The sequence below is a fragment of the Pelodiscus sinensis genome, unplaced genomic scaffold (assembly GCF_049634645.1).
Source record: "Pelodiscus sinensis isolate JC-2024 unplaced genomic scaffold, ASM4963464v1 ctg59, whole genome shotgun sequence".
Classification (NCBI taxonomy): Eukaryota; Metazoa; Chordata; order Testudines; family Trionychidae; genus Pelodiscus; species Pelodiscus sinensis.
Window position 1 is genome coordinate 642545 of NW_027465846.1, and position 18449 is coordinate 660993.

An 18449-nucleotide genomic window follows, 5' to 3' on the forward strand; every position below is an offset into this window, starting at 1 on the left:
GCACCCCACCCCCAACACGCAGCCCCTCCCCCACCCCGCACAGCCTGCACCCCACCCCCAACACGCAGCCCCTCCCCCACCCCGCACAGCCTGCACCCCACCCCCAATGCAGCCGTCACCGGCCCACCCCAGGGCCAATGCCCAGCACCTCTCCCCAAACGGAGCCGTTTGACCGCAAAGCCATTGCTCCCCCCCCTCCGACACACACGTGCTATTCTGGGGCCTGTCCGCCCCCTCCCATCCCTGCCTCCTCCCCGCACGCCACGGGGGAGACGATGCCAGCCCGGGCGGGGGAGGGCTGGAGGTACCGGGGGGGGGACAGAGGAAATAGGGGGGCCGATCTGCGGGGGAGGGGGCTCCCGCGGAGGAAAAAGGGGAGAAATCCCCCTTCGCCGCCCCCCACCCTCCCCGGCTCGGCCCGGGCCGCGCTCACTCCCCCCGCCCGCCGCTGCCCCTCCAGCTCCTCGCATGGCGGGCGGGGGGGGGGGAGGGATGCGGGCGGGGGGCGAGCGGGGGCGGGGGCCGGGTTCAGCACCTTGCGGGGGGGCGGGCAGCCCGGGTCCCCTCCGATCGCGGGTCCCTTCGTCTTCCCCCTCCTCCGACCCCGGATCCTGCCCGTCTTCCGACGCCACAACGCGCCTCCCTCCTCCGCCTCCGACGCGGCTCCCCTCCCTCCTCCCGCCGCCCCCGGACCCCCCCCCCCCCCGCCGCCCCCCACGGGCCCCGCGCCGCCACGGCCCGGCTCCGGGCGCTAATTAGGGTTTCCAGTCACACGGCGGTGCAGGGCCCTGCGCGCTCACCCCCCCCCCCCGCCCGGGATGCGTCCCCCTCCCTTCTCCTCCCCCCCCCCGGCTGGACACCCCTCCCTGCCTTCCCCTGCACCTTCCCCCCCAGCCGGGACGCCTCCCCCTGTTCACCCCCCCGCAGACACCTCCCTCCCCCCGCCGGGACACCTCCCCGCTCCTTCCCTCCCCTTGCACCTTCCCCCTCCTTCCGTCCTGGATGGACACCCCTCCCTGTCTCTCCCTGAACCTCCCCCCCCCCCCCCGCAGGCACCTCCCCCTCCCTCCCGAACCTTCCCCCCCCCCCCGCAGGCACCTCTCCCTCCCCCCCTCCCCCTGAACCTTCCCCCCCCGCAGGCACCTCCCCCTCCCTGTGTCCCCTGAACCTTCCCCCCCACGCAGGCACCTCCCCCCCCGCCCCTTCCCCCTTCTACCCTCCTCAGTCAGGCACCTCCCCCTGCACCTTCCCCACCTGCCTCCCCCGCCCTCCAGGGCATCCGGCTCCGAGCAAGGCCTGGAACATGGAGCGACTGGCCTAGGAATCAGGAGGCCCTTTAAACTCCCGCCCCTCCTGGCCTGGGTTTCTCAGGGTCACTGGCCTCCCCCCAGCTCGTCTCCGCCCCCACAAACTCCGAGTAGCCCTTGGTCCAGCCTGCGCCCCCTGGGGAGCCCCCCGGGCAGCACAACTAGCCCTCCGGACAGTGGGAAACCGAGGCAGGCGGAAGGCAATGCTGGTCGCCCAAGGCCAGTGCCCAGCTCGCGGGGCCGCCTCTCTCGCGCCCCGGGGGTTTCCGAACCCGGGAGCAGCCAGCCCCCTGCCAGCAGGCCTCCCCTGCTCAGCTCTAGCACGACCCCGATATGGGCTGGGACCGGGGATGACCGGGTGCCGGACCCCGGCTAGGCAGGCGAGGGTCCCCCTGGCTGTGAATTACCGAACCCCACAAGCCCAGTCTTCCAAAGCCCCCTCTTCAAACCTGCCTGACCTCCCGCCCAGAGCCTGCCCACGGCCTCGCGTCTCATTTCCTGCCTCAGTTTCCCCGCGGACGGTTCGTGAGCCAACGGACGGGACAAAAGGTTCCTCCGCTTCCCTGCGGGTCCCCCCGCCCTGCTGATCCAGCCTGGGGCTGGTCTGCCCTAGGAACGCGCCTCGGGCCGGCGGCGTCCCTCCGGTGTGAAAAATCCACCCCCACCCCCCGCAAGACGGAGCCTACGGCGCAGACAGCGCTGGGTCACCATGTCTGCTGGCCTCGCCAGCGCCTCGAGGGGGGCAGGAGCCCCCCCGCCCCCCCAGCCTAGGCGGCATCTCCACTGCAGCTGGCTAAGTGGAGGCGCGCTCTCCGGGTCCAGCTCCCCGGGCGCGGGCCCGACCAGCGCGCTGCCCACTTTGCTTCGCCTCACCCCGCCGAAGGACAGGCATGGGGGCTGCGGGGTGGGGCAGAGAATGGGAGCTTTGGGGGGGCACAAGGGGCTCTGGCTTTGGGGGGCAGGGCCGGGGCAGGAGCGGCTCCCACTCCGGGGCGGGGGCGGCGCTAAGGCAGCTTCCTGCCTCTCCTGGCACCGCAGACCGGGATGCCCCCAAAAGAGCCGGTTCCAAGCCCATGGGAGTGGGGAGCTAGTGCACAGGGCAGGGGCAGGGCACGGAGCCCAGTGCGCCCCCCGCCCCACCTAGGAGCCCGGCCGGCTGCAGCCACTTCTGGGGAGCAGCGCAGCCTGCGGTGCCAGGCCCAGCAGGGAGCTGCCGTAGCCCCCCCACACCTGGTCCCCCTGCAGCCCCAGCGCCCGACACACCACTGCCCCGTCATAGGCAGGCGGGAGCCAGGTCGGCAGAACTCCCCCCGCGGCCTAGCGCTGTCTACACCGGGGCCGTCTCTCGGGGCGGGGGTTGGATTTTCACCCCCCCGCGGCGGCCGCCGCCGCTGTCCAAGCCTCACGCGGCCCAGAGCCCAAGGCTCAGCCTCCCCGGGGTGCCTCGCTCCCCCCACGGCCTCCCCCAAGCCATGAGGCGACTGTCACCCGAAAGGAGATTCTCTTCTCAAAAAACCCCCCAGCAAATCCAGTCACGTTCCCAGCTGTGTGGCGCACACAGGGTGGGGGCGTGGGATGCGGGGGGGTGGGGGGGGGGGCAGCCAACTAGGCAGCTAAGGGGAGGGGGAGGGGTTACGGCATGGCCTGCTCTCACCTCTGGAGAGGGAGGCGGCTTCCGGACCCAGACGGGGTCCCTGGATGGGCCAGGTGTGGCCCCGACACCCAGCGAGAAACAAGGGCGCCTGGACGAGTAGCTACCACCAAGCAGGGCTCCCAAATGCATCGCCCCAGGGGACCCCAAACAGCCCGAGGGGGGGTGGCTTTTACTTCACCGGGCAGGTTTCAGACAGAGGGGGAAGGGCCTGTCCCCACCGGCTCCCGGGAGAGTTACACAGTTCTCGGGCCACGGGGCCGAATCTCCCACACCCTGACATCTCCCTCGCGCACCGAGCCGGCTCCCCTTCGCCAGGCACGGTTCCCAGGAACGCAGCCGCGACACCGGAAAACCGGGCCAACTTTTCCGAGGAGGGCTTGAACGGTGGGGCCGGCGGAGCGCTCGGGGCGGGGGCCGGCTCTCCCGCGGGGAGACAATCCATCCGGACTGGGGATCGGACAAGCGGGGGCCGAGTCCCGCGGAGTTCAGACCCCACCCCGGTCAACGCGCTCCCCCCTCCCCACACGGAATGGAATGAACAAAGGGGGCGTCGCCCTGAGTGAGCCCCGCCCTCGCGCCCTGCGGGGCTGGCTTTGTAAAGCGCCGGCTCCCAGAGTCAGGGGCCGCTGTTTCTCCACACCCACTGTTTTGCCCACGAAGCCACCGAAAGGGTCCGGGCACCAGCTAACGGCTCAGAAACCAGGAGGCCAAGAGACGGCGCTTCCGGGGGGGGGGGGGGGGGGGGGGTAAAACTCCTGGGGCTGACGACACCCCGCTGGCCCCATCCGGGACGGCTCCCAACTTTCCGGCGCTCTGACATTTCTCCCATCGGGCCGCTCCCATCTCACCACCTGCGCTGTGTGCCAAAATCATGATGCAGGGCCCAGAAATCCAGAGACTGGCTCACAAATCAAAAGATTTTTTTTAACAAAAATAAGAACATCAAGGCAGCCAGACGGGTCAGACCAAAGGCCCATCCAGCCCAGTGTCCTGTCTGCCGACAGTGGCCAACGCCAGGTGCCCCAGAGGGAATGAACAGAACGGGGAAACATCCCCTAATCCCTTCCCAGTCGCCCATTCCCAGCCTCTGGCAAACAGAGGCTAAGGCCCCCCTCCCGGCCCAGCCTGGTGGACCTATCCTCCATGAATTTATCTAACTCTTTTTGAACTATGTTACAGTCCTGCCCTTCACAACATCCTGCGGCGAGGAGTTCCACAGGCTGCCTGTGCGTCGTGCCTTGTGTTTGTTTTAAACCTAAGCTTTGGGGGCAGGGGGCTGAAACCATTTGAATACTGGGAGCCATTGAACCAAACTGTAAACCCCTGTACAACCCAGCACTCCCCGCACCCCTAATTCCAGCATTGATGCGAATCGTATCGCTCTCACTGGGGGACCCCATGTTGCTGTGTTAGGAGAGGGAGCACAGTCCCTGCGCGCCAGGCAGGAACGCATCGACCTCTGTCACATCCCCCCCCTTGGCCTCCTCTTTTCCCAGCCGAAAGGTCCCCGTCTTACTCGCCTCTCCTCACGCGGCAGCCGTTCCGCCCCCCTCCGCGTCTGGGTCGCCCTTTTCCAATGCCGGTCCCGCTGGCTGGAGATGGGGTGACCCCAAGGGCCAGCAGCAGCCACGAGGCAGGCGCCCCGTGGATTCCCAGGGAGGTGACTTGAGCCCTCTGCGGCTCATTGAATTTGGCTTCTGTTTTCGGGGCCAGTTTGTAACCTTCTCTCCCCCACCGTCCCGTTCGCCTTTAAGCCCAGGGCTCCCGCAAGGGGGACTTCCGGAAACACCCTCCCACCCCCCGCAAAAAAAATCCACAAGACTCACCGCCAGCCTGCCACTTTGCCCCCCGAAATTCCCCGCCGAGTCCCCTCTGCCAGAAGTCTCATGGCTTGCCGCCGACCGTGATCCGTCGGCGTGGAAAGCCAGAAGGGCACGTTAGGCCGCCTCGTCTGGCGTCTGGCCACCTAGTCAGCCCCGTGGCTGCCCCCTCGGCACCCTCCTCTTCCACGAAGGCGTCCCAGCCCGGATCTGAAGCCCCCAAGGGATGGAGACGCCACCGGCTCCTTCGGGCAGGAGGGGGGAGTTCTGCTCCTTCCTCGCCCCTCCGCACGTTTAAAAACACCCCCCTCCTTTTCCGTCGCCCGCATCAGCTCCCCCCCGCGTCGCGCCTCGCTCTGCCTTTCCCGCAGTGCCCGGGACGGTAGCACCGTGCAACTCTCCTCTGCAGTGACACCCACAAACCCTCCGCAGCGCACACCCTGCTGCTGCGCGCCACCCCCAGCGCACCGTGCCGAGCCCGGGTGCCGCACAGGCCTGGATGGGACCGCGGGAGGGTCTAGTCCCACGCCCGGCCCCCGAGGCGGGACTCAACAATCCAGCATCTCTCCACCAGGGCCACACCTGCCCCGGGGGGGGGGTGCACAGGCCTTCCCGGGGCAGCATGCACGCCGCCGGCCTTGTCGCCCCGCTTCACCACAGGCCCCGTGAAACGGGCGTGCGAGCGAAGGCCATGCGAGTGAAAATTTCCACCGGTGACTTGTTTGTACGGCTGTGGAGCCCAGACACTACAACGTACGGCCAGCACGCCCACGCCCATTGAGTTACTTTATCACAACTCAGAGAGGAAGCCAGGGGGAGCGCGCTGGGTCACTTGTGTGTGTCGGGGTCTGATTTTGTACACGAGTTGTTCTCAAGGGAGGTGGAACTGGGGAGCCCAAGGACAAAGCGGACTCCGGGAAGAGGCCCAGTACTGTGGAGGGGCAGGGATGGAAGGAACGGAGCACTAGACCGGGAAGGGACCTCGCGGGGTCCTCGAGTCCAGTCCCCTGCCCCCACGGCAGGACCACGCGCCATCTAGATCATCCCTGATAGATATCTGTCCAACCTGCTCTTCAATATCTCCAGAGACAGAGATTCCACAACCTCCCTAGGCAATTTATTCCAGCGTTTCATCTGCCCCCTGACAAGCAGGAACTTTTTCCTAATGTCCAACCTCAACCTCCCTTGCTGCAGTTTAAGCCCCTTGCTCTAGACCAGTGTTTCTCAACCAGTGGTAGGAGCACCCTTAGGTGTACTCAACACAACTGAAATGTGGAGAAAACTGAATTTGTTGTAAGTTTTACAGCTCTTTATTATTTTTGTACTTTTTACACCCAAACGTTATCGCCCGCCTGGCTACAATTAAGTTGTTTAAACAAACGTGTTGCAATGGTAGAAAAAAAGATTGTGTCTGACAACTGTAGGTACTGGGGGTACATGTCATTTTTTTAAGGGGTACTTTATAAAAAAAAAAGATTGAGAAACACTGCTGTAGACCGTTCCGACAGGCGTGTCTAACCGGCTCTTAAAATTTTCCAGTGATAGAGATTCCACAACCTCCCTGGTCAATGTATTCCACTGGGTAACCTGATCGGCACCCCCTCCATCCTGCAGCTCCGCCCCTTCCTGAGGCTCCGCCCTTGCCCCACCTCTTTCTGGCCCTGCTCCGCCCCCTCCCCGAGGCTTGCCCACCTGCCACTCTCTGCCCTCCGAGTTGGGCAGATTTTCCTAATGTCCAGCTCAAACTGCCCTTGGTTGTGGCCAGTGTCTTAGCCTCAGGCTATGTCTACACTGAAGTTTTTTTTGCAAATGAGGATATGCAAATGGCACGCTCATTTGCATATCTCCTTCCGATTCTTTTTGCAGGAGAGGTTTTGCCACTAAAAAGCCCCGTGTCGACAGCACCATGTGTCAGAAAAACCCCTTTTTTCACAAAGCCGCGATTGAGGAATAAGGGGTCTTGCGAAAAGAGGCAGGGTTTCCAACAAGAGCAGCAAAACCTCTTCCGCAAAAAGAATCGGAAGGAGACATGCAAATGAGCGTGCTATTTGCATATCCTCTTCCGCAAAAAAACCCGCAATGTAGACATAGGCTCAGAGGTGAAGGGGAAATTTTTTTTTTCCTCCTCCCTCCGTGTAACAACCTGAAAACAGCGAACCCGCCCCACTTGGTCTTCTCCTCTCCAGACTAAACAACCCCCATGTTTTCAATCTTCCGTCCCCGTGTATTCATATTCCCCCTCCCTTGTCTCTCCTCTTACAGTTCGTTTGCAAGCTCCGTGGGGTGGGCCTGTCGTTCTGATCTGCGTTAAAACCTGCCTCGCGCCGCACGCTCCTGGCTCATGACGGGCTGGTCGACAGGCGGACCGAGGGCCGAATCCGGAGCAGCAGAAGCTTCGGAACTGGCTCCAAAATCTTTAAGTTACACATGGTTACCCTAGTTGTCATTATTTCTTTTTTTTCTTTCCTCCCGAGTCTGGAACTTGACTAGACCTTAACCGAGACATTTGTGTGACCCACACACCTAGGCTACGTCTACACTGGCATGATTTTCCGGAAATGCTTTTAACGGAAAAGTTTTCCGTTAAAAGCATTTTCGGAAAAGTGTGTCTAGATTGGCAGGATGCTTTTCCGGAAAAGCACTTTTTGCAGAAAAGCGTCCGTGGCCAATCTAGACGCGCTTTTCCGCAAAAAGGTCCCGATTGCCATTTTCGCGATCGGGGCTTTTTTGTGGAAAACAAATCTGAGCTGTCTACACTGGCCCTTTTGTGCCAAAGTCTTTCGGAAAAAGACTTTTGCCCAAACGGGAGCAGCATAGTATTTCCGGAAAATCACTGACGAGCTTACATGAGATCGTTAGTGCTTTTCCGGAAATTCAAGCGGCCAGTGTAGACAACTGGCAAGTTTTTCCAGAAAAGCGGCTGATTTTCCGGAAAAACTTGCCAGTCTAGACACAGCCCTAGGCTATGTCTACTCTGGCGGGTTCTTGCGCCAGAAATATGCAAATGTGGCTAAGCGTGGAATATTGCTGAGCCTCATTTGCATATCTAATGAGCCGCCATTTTTGCAGAAGAGGCTCTTGCGCCAGAAGGAGCGTCTACACTGCCCCTTCTGGCACAAGAAAAACCCTCTTGCGCAATGCTTAAGCTTTCTAGCTCCTATGCTGAGGTCCCAGGTTCAAATCCCTTGCTGGGGGGGTTGCATTTGCTCCTGGACAAAAAAATAATTGACTCTCCCTCGCCTAGACGTGCAGGAATACAAATAAATAAGTGACTAGATAGTTTAGAAACTGCAGCGCCTCCTGCTGGTGAGTCTGGGAATTAGCTCTTCAGCGCCCCCTTTTGGCTGGAGTCACACCTGGCATTACTTTTTTTTTTCCCTCTTAACACCACTTTGTGTTAGGGCCCGCGTCCCTCCCAGACTGCCCTGCTGCAGCACCCCCCCACTCTGGGGTCCTCCCACTCAGGGAACCCCCCCCGACTCACGGCCAGTCTTCTTCTAGGCCCTGCCTCAGGGGCAAACTGCTGTCTGGAATGGCCACTCAGCATTGGCATGGGCCTGCAGTCTTCTGCTCCCTTGGCTCTGTCCCCAGCCCTGCTCGACTCTCAGGATACCTCCAGCTTCCCTGGCTGCCAGGACCCTCCTGCTCCCCAGCCGGACTGAGTCTGAGTCTCCCCGGCCACCAGGAGGCCCTATTTATACAGCCCCGGCTGGGCCCTGATTGGCTGTGTCTGCCTCAGCGGCTCTCCTTAAAGGGCCAGCGCAGGGCAGACACCAGGGCACCCCTCCCCTGGCTGGGAGAGGCGCTTCTCCCTGGCCCCAAGCTGCTGTGGTAAGAGGGGGCTGGAGTTTCCCCGCACCCTGAACCCCTCAACCCCAGAGCACTGATTTAAAGGAAGAAAAATAAAACTTATTTGAGTCCAGGACCCTTCTGGGTAAATCTAGTAATAACTAACAGCCACAGTGCGGCTGTTCCACCCCCCACCCACCCCCGATTCTCCCCCACCTGCCCTGGGGGCCCTGAGAAACAGGGACTCATAGGTGCGACTTCTACTTTGCCCAGGGGGTGCTCCAGCCTGAGGCTCCGCCCCTTCCTGAGGCCACGCCTCTTTCCGGCCCCGCCTCCTCCCAAAGTCTCCCCCCTGCCACTCTCTGCCCCCTCCCCACTTCCTCAAGCCACGCCTAGACTCCTGGTCCCCCCCCCCACTCCCCCCACACACACGGCTGCTCCAGCCCCGGAGCCCTCCCGGCGTCGCCACCCATGCGGGCACTAGCCCCGTGCCACCGTGCTTTGCACTAGTGCGAGAGCTCACTGAGACAGCTCATTCCCCTGAGGGGCCCCACCTCTTCCAATCTCAGCTGGGGTCCGCGCGGCACCTGCCATACGGGGGCACCCGACGTCGGAGCCGCCGGCAGACGCCAAAATCACCTCCCTTGCTGTACACGGGGGGGGGGGGGGAAGGGGGCAGCTGCCACGGCTGTATTCTCTGCACACACACTCCCCCCCCCCCCCCGTCCTCTAACCCACAGGGCTAGGGCCGGGGCCGGGGTGGGATTCAAACGGGGGAAGAGCCATGCGAGTGTCCCCAATGTGTGTCCTTTAGAAACTGCCTGACAGGGGCAGGGTCTGACGCGCCCTTTCTGGAATTCTTGGGGGGCAGGCGTGCAGGAGTGGGGGGAGAGGGGATGGGGAAGAGGCAGGAGTGGGACCCAGTGCAGGCGTTTGAGGGAGCAGGAAGGACTGGAGTGGGAGGGGGCAAGATCTGTTATGCTTTGGGCGCAAATGTATCTCCTGGGGCGAAAGGGCGGGGGGGGGGGGGGAGAGGATCAACACGTAAACGAGTTAATTAAACATCCAATTAATTATCCAGCCAATCGGATCTGGAGCCAGAGGGAAGCAGCTGGGAGGATCAATACTGAAATAATCGATTCATGGCAAGCGGAGGGAGGGTGCCTGGGGTGGGGGAGGATGCATGGGGCGAGGGGGAGGGGGCATGGGGCAGAGGGGAGGGGGCAGGGCTGGCACTGGGGCAAATGTCCCCCCTGAAGTTTGTACACTCGCTCTAGGCGCCAGAGGCCCGGCCCAATCCGCGCGCGGTCCCCATCCCGCCGACGGCTCCATGGGAGATGGAGCGGGGGGGACGGGCGAGCGTGGACCAGAACAGGGTCCTCGCTGGAGATCAGAATTTGCCCCACGTGCCCAAGGCCCAGCCAGTAGGGGCAGAGCAGGGGGTGGAACAACACAAGGGTGGTTTGGGGGGAGGAGAGGGCTGAAGGCCCAGGCCTCAGGAGGCCAGTGTGGGACCTCCGGATACTCAGAGCTGGGGCCTCCCCGAATTTCAGCCCCACCACAAGAACAGGGAGCAGCCCGGGGGCAGGAGGGTGATGTGGGGTGGGGGGAGGAGGGGAGGCTGTGCTCTCTCCCATTCCTTTCGCCTGCGGGATGCCCCACATATGCTCCATCGGACGGGCCACTGAGGATGCCTCCCTGGACCCCCAGCGCTAAGGGGAGCAGCTGAGGGATCCGGGGGAGGGGATTCAGGGGTCCTGATCACTAGGCCCGATGAATGTGTGGGGTGGCAGGCATCAGGCTACCAGGCTGGGCGTGAGGGGCGGGTGCGGGTTGAGGGCTGATGGTCGGAGGGGGTGCAAGGCTAGGACTGGGGGGTCAGGCATTGGGGTGGGGGCTATGAGGGTGGGTGTGAGCAGGGGCGGGAGTTTGGGTTATCAGCGGCTGTATCCGGGGTCAGGGACGCCCTCTCCGGCACCAGACACTTGTTGGCACAGGTATCCCCACGCCGATACACCCGGGAGCACGGGTCCTCCACACAGGCAGCCCTGTTGCACACACGGCCACAGAACTGGGCCCTAGGGCCAGTCCACAGGGCCCGCAGCCCAGACACGCAGCACTCACGTCCTGTGCACCAGCCCCAGCCCGGACGTGTGTGACAGATGTCGGCTACAGGGTATCCCACCAGACATTATCCTCATGGTAAGCTGCCGTGCGTGGTATCTACACAGTCAGCCATCAGGGCCCGTGTCAGGCATGTGCTAACTACAGTGTAACCAGCGGTGCACTGTATCTACACAGTCAGCCATCAGGGCCCGTGTCAGGCATGTGCTAACTACAGTGTAAGCAGCGGTGCACTGTATCTACACAGTCAGCCATCAGGGCCCGTGTCAGGCATGTGCTAACTACAGTGTAACCAGCGTTGCACTGTATCTACACAGTCAGCCATCAGGGCCCATGTCAGGCATGTGCTAACTACAGTGTAACCAGCGTTGCACTGTATCTACACAGTCAGCCATCAGGGCCCGTGTCAGGCACGTGCTAACTACAGTGTAACCAGCGTTGCGCTGTATCTACACAGTCAGCCATCAGGGCCTGTGTCAGGCATGTGCTAACTACAGTGTAACCAGAGGTGCACTGTATCTACACAGTTAGCCATCGGGGCCTGTGTCAGGTACGTGCTAACTACAGTGTAACCAGCGGTGCACTGTATCTATACAGTCAGCCATCGGGGCCAGTGTCAAGCACGTGCTAGTAACAGGGTAACTTATGGTGTGTGGTATCTACACAGTCAGCCATTGGGATCGGTGTCAGACACACGCTAGCTACAGGGTAGCCCGCAGTGCACGGTGTCTACACAGCTGGTCATCGGGGCCGGTGTCAGACCTGCGGTGCGAGTGATTTACACTGTACCCCATAGGGAACAACGGCAAACCTATGGTATATCCACACCCCTTTTACCCCCGACTCCCCTTCCCAGCCCCAGGTCTGCTCCCGGGCCCTCCCCCGCTGCCTCTCCCTCACTTCTAGCGACCGAGCCCAGGCCTGCGCATGCAGGGGTGGCCCGACCTGCTGGTGCCCTGGCTGGTCCCCTGTGCCCGCAGCTGGTTGGTGTGGCTACACACACACACACACAAACCTTGAGGAGGGCAGGGACCTTGGCCCCGTGCAGCTCCGCACCCGAGCAGCTGGGAGGAAAGCAAGAACCGGCTACCCCCTTTCCTCTCCAGAGCTGGGGAGGGCCGGGAGCCAGGAGTCCTGGCTCCCCTTCTAGGCTCCATGGGGGGAGTGGGGGCTAGTGGTTAGAGCAGGGTGCTGGGAGCCAGGACCCCTGAGTTCTTGCCCTTCCTTGGGGAGTGGGGGCTAGTGGTTAGAGCAGGGGGACCAAGCAAACTGGGCCTATGCCCAGGACACTGTAGCCAGAGGGTGAGGAGCGAGGGGGCCTGGGTATTGCTGGGGGGGTGGGCGATGTGGTAGGGCAGGGGGGCAGAGGTAGCAGGAAAGGGTGAGATGCAGGGGACGCTGTGCTGAGGTTAGGGGCACAACGCTGGGGTGGTGGATGTGGGGGGGCCCATGCATGCCAGTGGAAAGGGGGGTGCTATGCCTGCCAGGGTCAGACCCACCCCAATACAAGTGCCCCCAGGGTGCTATGTTCCCCCAGGCCGGCCCCCTGGGGGAGGGGAGGGCCAGGAGCCGGGACTGCTGGGTGCTTATCCCTGGCTTGGTTTTGTGGACTCCCTGTGCCGGCGCCCCCCACCCTGGGTCTGTGTGCAAGAGGGAAGGACAACCCTTGGGGGGGGGGAGCTGCAGTGAGTGGGGTGGAACCCCCCCCCCCGCAGCTGCAGAACAATGAGAGGACAGAAGGGGGGGGGTTGGAGCCTGGGGGAGACCGAAAAGGCAAGTCTGTAACTTTGCCCACAGGCCAAGTCGCTAGCGTCCACCATGGGGGGGGGGGGAGAGGTCACCCAGAGGCTGGGGAAAGACCTCGGGGTCCCAACTCCCCCTAACCACTGAACTCTGCTGCCCTCCCAGAGCTGGGGAGAGTCCCCAGGAGTCCTGGCCCCCCTGCTGTAACCACTAGACCCCCCCCCTCCCCTTCCAGAGCGGGGGAGAGTCCCCAGGAGTCTCCCCCCCCTACCCCCGCAACGAGTGCGGAGCCAGAACAGAGGGTTGCAGGCCAGGGGAGCTGGGCACAGTGGGGAGGGAGGGGAGGGAGGGGAGGGGAGGGGAGGGGGTGTGGGGGGGTTCCCCTCAGCGTGGGGCCCATCCCCCCCCCCCCCAGCCCCGTCTCAATGTCAGCCGCTGGAGCCGGGCTGCCTGGCAAAGGGGACGTGAGGAGCCTGCCGATGCGGCAGGATGCAGAGACCGGCTCTCGCCGCTCGGCTCCCTCCCCCCTCCCGGCCTGGCCTCCCGCCCCCCAGCCCCCCATTCTTTGTCCGACATCCCCCAACCCTTCCTGCCCCCTCCCCCATTAGACAGGCTCCCCCCATCTATCACCCCCCACCCACCGAGGGACTGCCAGCGTCAAGAGACGTAAAATCGCAGGGCTGGACAGGAAATGGGGCAGCCCCTCACTCCCGACCCGCAGCCCCTGCCCCCCAGCCCTGCCCCCCCAGCCCTGCCAGTGCCCCTCACTCCCGACCCGCAGCCCCTGCCCCCCCAGCCCTGCCCCCCCAGCCCTGCCAGTGCCCCTCACTCCCGACCCGCAGCCCCTGCCCCCCGCAGCCCCTGCCCCCCCAGCCCTGCCAGTGCCCCTCACTCCCGACCCGCAGCTCCTGCCCCCCCCAGCCCTGCCAGTGCCCCTCACTCCCGACCCGCAGCCCCTGCCCCCCCCAGCCCTGCCAGTGCCCCTCACTCCCGACCCGCAGCCCCTGCCCCCCCAGCCCTGCCAGTGCCCCTCACTCCCGACCCGCAGCCCCTGCCCACCCCCAGCCCTGCCGCCACAGCCCTGCCGGTGCCCCTCACCCCCGCCCCACAGCCCCTGCCAGCCCAGCCCAGCCCAGCTCCCACCCCAGCCCTGCCGGTGCCCCTCACTCCCGACCCACAGCCCCTGCCCTCCAGGTTCCGTCAGCACAGCCCTGTCCCAGCTGGCCCCTGCCGGAGTGGCACCATCCTAGCACACCCAGGCTCCTTCGCTGGGCCTGGGGGCTATTGGCCAGAGCAGAAACTGCCCCCCCCCCGTCAGCCCCTGCCCCTTCCCCACCACCCCTAGGAACCGCCAGCCCCTCCCCATCTCCCCTTCTGTAGGTCCCCCTCCCCCAGTGCCAGCCCCCTATCTGGTCCAACTCATCTCAGGCCTGCAACGCGCCCAGCCCCCTGCAGCCCCCGGCCCCTCCCGCAAACCCCCAACAAGACCTGACCTCCCCCCCCCCGCCACCTCCCCCCCCCCCCCGCCACCTCACCCCTCCTCCGTTCCTCCTCAACAGCTGCCCCCACCCACCGGCCGATCTGGGGAATGCCCCCGGAGGGATGGCTGGAGGGTCCGTGGGTTGGGGGGGCAGGGGGTCTCAGAGGTGCCCACGACGGGGGGGGGGTACGGTTGTCACTGCAGCAATCCCGGGGGGGCTGCTGCTTGACTAAGTAGAGAGTGGTGGAATGGGGGGCACCGGCCCATTGCACAGGGGTCGGGGCAGCCCCACTGGCTGCCGTGGGGGGGCAGAGATAGGCCCTGCATCCCCCCCCCCCCCCCACCACCATGTTTCAATTTTCCATCCCAACCCCGTTTCCAGGAGCTCCGGTTGCCTTGGAAACGGCTGCTGAGTAGCACATTGGCTACGACTGCTCCATCCTCCCCCCATCCAACCCCCCATTCTCCTCTGTGTTCCCCTCTCCCATGTGCCCCTGACCTGACTCCCCCCCGACATCCTCCCCGTGCACCCCTCCCCCAGGTAGCCCTGAGCCCCACTTCCCACAGCCATAGCCTAGACCCCCCCCCATCCATCCGTCGGTCCGTACAGGGCTCCCCTGCCCATGGGCCCCGGGGAGGGGTCACTACAGCGGCAGCCCGGGGGCATGTATCCCCTGCACCAGATCACACCCTCCCCATGGGAACTGTACCCCCCCCCCACACACACACCTGCCAGACGTAAAACCTGCCCCTGCATCGCCCCTCCCCCTGCCCCGCACCCCGAGCGTGCTTCCTCCACACCCCCAGCCAGCCGGAGCCAGGGCCCCCCCAAAAGCCCCCAGCTCCCCCCCCCCCCCGACCGGCTTCTGCCCTCCCAGCTAGTCCAGCACCCCCGCCTGGGGGCACTGCTCCACACAGCCCAGCCCTCCCCCCACCCCCGCCACCAGGCTCCGCACCCAGGATAGATCCACAAACTCTGATCCCCCCCTCCCCGGGGCCCAACATCCTGCCCCCTCCCCAATTCTCCACTGGGCGCCAATGGGCCGTCAGCGCACAACCCAGCCAGTGCATGGCCAGGGCTCTCTGGGGCAGGGCAGAGCTGGGGGGCAGGGCTCTCTGGGGCAGGGCAGAGCTGGGAGGCAGAGTTTATTAAGGCAGGGCTCATTACTGGGGGGGGGGGGGAGGCTGAGCCAGCAGGATGAGGAAGCAGCTGGGGGGGACTGGAGGAGACTGAGTTTTGGGGGGGAGCAGGTGAGGGAAGCCCATGGGCTGGGCCAGCAGGGGGCGCAGCTCAGAGAGTCTGGTCTGGGGGGAGCCCAGAGATGTTGGGGGGCAGGTGGGGGCCCTAGGATGCTGTGCAGCAGGTAGGAAGATTCTGGGGGGCCCAGGGATGCAGAGGAGGTGGGAGGGGCAGGTGGGGGCCCAGGAAAGCTGGAGGCAGGTGAGGAGCCCAAGGATGATGGGGGTTTGGGGGGGCTGGGGGCAGGCAGAGTGTGGAAGGGGTCCTGGGGGTGCTGGGGGGAGGTGAGGGTTCAAGGGAGCCGGGGATGGGGACAGGGGCAGGTGGGGGACACGAGGATGCAGGGATTGGGTGGGGGTGCATGGGTGCGGGGGGGAGAGATGGGGTGCAGGGAAGCTGGGGGGCAAGCGAAGGCCGCGGGGATGCTGGGAAGCAGGTGGCACATCCCGAGGGGAGGGTCAGGGATACAGAGGGCCGGAATGGGGCCTGAGGATGCGGGGGGGGGTGGAAATATGTTGGGGGGCCGGTGGTGGGGTCGAGGATGCGGGGATCCAGCGAGGAGATGCTGGGGAGCCCAGGGATGTTGGGGGGGCCGGCGGAGGAGTGTTGGGGGAGCGGCGGGGGGGGGGAGGATACAGGGATCCAGCGGGGAGATGCCGGGGCGCCGGGGATGTTGAAGGGCCAGCGGTGGACGCGAGGATGCGGGATCCGGCGGGGAGATGCCAGGGGGCCGGCGGGGGGTCCCGAGGATGCGGGATCCGGCGGGGAGATGCCGGGGGGCCGGCGGGGGGCCCCGAGGATGCGGGATCCGGCGGGGAGATGCCGGGGGGCCGGCGGGGGGTCCCGAGGATGCGGGATCCGGCGGGGAGATGCCGGGGGGCCGGCGGGGGGCCCCGTGGATGCGGGATCCGGCGGGGAGATGCCGGGGGGCCGGCGGGGGGCCCCGTGGATGCGGGATCCGGCGGGGAGATGCCGGGGGACCGGCGGGGGGCCCCGAGGATGCAGGATCCGGCGGGGAGATGCCGGGGGGCCGGCGGGGGCCCCGAGGATGCGGGATCCGGCGGGGGATGCCGGGGGCGGGGGAGGGGGGGTGCCTGGATCCGGGGGTCTCCGCTCCGAGGTGACAAAGCCCCCCCCCCCTGCGGCGCAGCGAGCCGGGCACTCACCGGGGCGGGCGGGCGTTTCGGGGGGCGCATCCCGCTCCGGCGCGGCGCTGGCTCCGGCCCGCGGTCAGTGGGCGCTGCCCATGGGGGCGCGGGCCAGGCAGGGAGCCGCTCCCCGCGCCGCGCCGCGCTGGCTGGTGCAGCGAGGCTGGGAGGCCAGCGGGGACGGGAGCGGAATACTAATGGGGGGGGGCGGGCGGGGAGGGGGCAGGACAGAGCGAGGGGGAAGGCGCGAGGGGCCGGGCAGAGAGGCAGCCAAGGGCGAGCCGGGGGGCAGCACACGGGGGGCGGGGGGAGGGGTCGATCCTGGCAGCTCTGGGCTCCCCTCACCCCCAAACCTGACACCCCAAAAGGCAGCAGTGCAGGGCAAGGCTGGGGGGGGGGGACCCGGCCTGTCAGAGCCCTGCTCATTGCCACCATGTAACGGCCCCCAGCCCAGCCCCCCACGCCCTGCCCCACGGAATCCTCCCAGGGCCTAGCCCCCCACTCCTGTTACCCACATTCCCCCCGATCCAGCCCCCCACTCTCTGTTACCCACAATCCCCCTGCAACCCAGCACCCCACTCCGTTACCCACAATCCCCCCTGCAACCCAGCACCCCACTCTCTGTTACCCACAATCCCCCCTGCAACCCAGCACCCCACTCCGTTACCCACAATCCCCCCTGCAACGCAGCCCCCCACTCCCTGTTACCCACAATCCCCCCATCCAGCCCCCCACTCCATTACCCACAATCCCCCCTGCATCCCAGCCCCCCATTCCCTGTTACCCACAATCCCCCCTGCACCCCAGCCCCCCACTCCCTGTTACCCACAATCCCCCCTGCACCCCAGTGCCCCACTCCCTGTTACCCACAATCCCCCCTGCACCCCACTCCTGTTACCCACAATTCCCCCGGTCCAGCCCCCCACTCCCTGTTACCCACAATCCCCCCTGCACCCCAGTGCCCCACTCCCTGTTACCCACAATCCCCCCTGCACCTCAGTGCCCCACTCCTGTTACCCACAATCCCCCCTGCACCCCAGCCCCCCCACTCCCTGTTACCCACAATCCCCCCTGCACCCCAGTGCCCCACTCCCTGTTACCCACAATCCCCCCTGCACCCCAGCCCCCCCACTCCCTGTTACCCACAATCCCCCTGCAACCCAGCACCCCACTCCGTTACCCACAATCCCCCCTGCAACCCAGCACCCCACTCCGTTACCCACAATCCCCCCTGCAACGCAGCCCCCCACTCCCTGTTACCCACAATCCCCCCATCCAGCCCCCCACTCCATTACCCACAATCCCCCCTGCATCCCAGCCCCCCATTCCCTGTTACCCACAATCCCCCCTGCACCCCAGCCCCCCACTCCCTGTTACCCACAATCCCCCCTGCACCCCAGTGCCCCACTCCCTGTTACCCACAATCCCCCCTGCACCCCACTCCTGTTACCCACAATTCCCCCGGTCCAGCCCCCCACTCCCTGTTACCCACAATCCCCCCTGCACCCCAGTGCCCCACTCCCTGTTACCCACAATCCCCCCTGCACCTCAGTGCCCCACTCCTGTTACCCACAATCCCCCCTGCACCCCAGCCCCCCCACTCCCTGTTACCCACAATCCCCCCTGCACCCCAGTGCCCCACTCCCTGTTACCCACAATCCCCCCTGCACCCCAGCCCCCCCACTCCCTGTTACCCACAATCCCCCTGCAACCCAGCACCCCACTCCCTGTTACCCACAATCCCCCCTGCAGCTCAGTGCCCCACTCCTGTTACCCACAATCCCCCCAGCACCTCAGCGCCCCATTCCCTGTTACCCACAATCCCCCCTGCAACCCAGCACCCCACTCCCTGTTACCCACAATCCCCCCTGAGCCCCAGCCCCCCACTCCCTGTTACCCCAGAACTCCAACCCCCACTCCATTACCCACAATCCCCTGGGGCCCAAGCCCCCCCACTCACTACTACCCACAATCCCCCTGCACACTACTGCCCCACTCCTGTTACCCACAATCCCCTGGGGTCCCCCCTGAACTGACCCATTTTGTTATGCCGGAGTTCAACTCAGTTGGTCCCATTCCCGGCTACCCAGAGCCCCCCAGGACCAAGCCATAGTCTCTGTTACCCAGAATCCCCTGGGGCACCC

General features: G+C 65.2%; 1 protein-coding gene across 4 annotated transcripts in view; it reads right to left on the reverse strand.

Annotated features, from left to right (window-relative positions):
- LRRC4B (leucine rich repeat containing 4B) overlaps positions 1-16464 on the reverse strand; it is a 42015-nt gene extending 25551 nt beyond the window's left edge. The window contains exon 1 of one of the 4 annotated variants that reach the window (XM_075914911.1): positions 16324-16464. The gene's annotated coding sequence lies outside the window, so the exon portion shown is untranslated. Of the gene's footprint in view, positions 1-535; positions 689-8265; positions 8438-16323 lie in introns of those variants that run through there. The other 3 variants (XM_075914908.1, XM_075914909.1, XM_075914910.1) reach the window with 3 other exon arrangements.
- Positions 16465-18449: the final 1985 nt, after the last annotated feature.